Source organism: Dasypus novemcinctus, chromosome 5, assembly GCF_030445035.2.
Source record: "Dasypus novemcinctus isolate mDasNov1 chromosome 5, mDasNov1.1.hap2, whole genome shotgun sequence".
Taxonomy (NCBI): Eukaryota; Metazoa; Chordata; class Mammalia; order Cingulata; family Dasypodidae; genus Dasypus; species Dasypus novemcinctus.
In genome coordinates, this window is record NC_080677.1 from 97,026,368 (window position 1) to 97,027,776 (window position 1,409).

The window sequence follows — 1,409 nt, forward strand, 5'->3', positions numbered from 1 at the left end:
ATCAATGGCTTATTTTTAGTTGTTAAAAAGTCTTTTTATTGTAAAATTGTAAAATAAATAGAAAAATAGATTGAAAGAAATTACAAATTTTAAAGAGTGCAAGGCCAGGTTAGTTTTAATATAATCAATTATTAAAAAATAAATAACATAGCATCAAACATATATAAATGTAAATAATTTAAAAAATAGAAATTAATTATAATTCTAATTTTTATATTACAGCTCTAACTACTGGGCATAATAATCTCTAATAATCTATGAAATAAATTATTGGTTTAGTTATTTAACTTCCATTTAGGCCATAATTCTTTCTAGATAATCAAATCTTATTTGGGAATTCTTTGCATCTTAGTGGAATGAATCACAAAAATATGGAATGCTTCACAAATTTCCATGTCATCCTTGTTCAGGGGCCATGCTAATCTTCTCTGTATTGTTCCAATTTTAGTATATATGCTGCCAAAGAGATCACATCAATATGTTTCTAAGGTTATTCACAGTAAGAGGTTTTATCCTCCTATGGAGGAAGGAAAAAGAACATTTCCTGGATAAACTACAATTGTCTCCATTTTATTTAGTTTGGGTATAATATCCCTAAGTTTATAAGATACTTTTTTAAACAAATTAGCATTATATATAATACATTTAAGATAATGAAAATTATAAGTTCATGTTTAATGAGATAAGTTAAAGAGGAAAATATAGATCTCCCATAAAGCAAAATGATTAGTTTTCACAGAACAGAATGAGGAATGAAAGACAAAACTTAAATGGATAAAGTAAATTTCATTGGTTGCTAACTGTAATTTAATAAGTTTATTTAAAGGTAAAAGTAGCTAGTCTATGTGGTTATGGTTGGTTATAGAAAGTTTTCAAAAGCATTTTCTAAACTGAAATACTTAAATGGTTAATTCCAGGAAGTTGCTATTAATTAGAAAACTAAACTGATATTGATAATAGAAAGAATCTTCATAACAGAGAAACCTGTCAAAGTCCACCTCAATCAACATATTAAGATGGGGTAGGGGGAAGATAAGCTTGATTCCATTGGGAATCTTAGGTTTTCATAAAATAATGGAGAAAGTAGTTTTTTCCTATACTGCTGAAGTAAAATATCTGTTAATTAACATAATCATGGTAAAGGTATCAAAGTAAAACCTAAAGTGCTAAAAATAGGTTGGTTCATTGGATATGTTATTAACTGCATTGGAAGTATTTAGAAAACATATAAAAATTAAAAGAGACAAACTTCAGTATTGTCAAACTTTCTTCTGCATTCACACCAGGGCCCCAGAACCCTCCATGGTATCACCCCATTTGAGTTACTGGTTAGGTGGATCACTATGACCCTTAAAACAATAAAATTATCAAACATATCTCTGGATATGCTCCTCAAGTGGATGGAAGTA

At 28.2% G+C, this 1,409-nt stretch overlaps 1 non-coding gene across 1 annotated transcript; it reads right to left on the reverse strand.

Moving 5' to 3' along the window:
• Positions 1-365: 365 nt before the first annotated feature.
• LOC111760483 (U6 spliceosomal RNA) lies at positions 366-472 on the reverse strand. The gene has a single exon (XR_002794156.1). It is a non-coding gene; the product is annotated as a U6 spliceosomal RNA (small nuclear RNA).
• Positions 473-1,409: the final 937 nt, after the last annotated feature.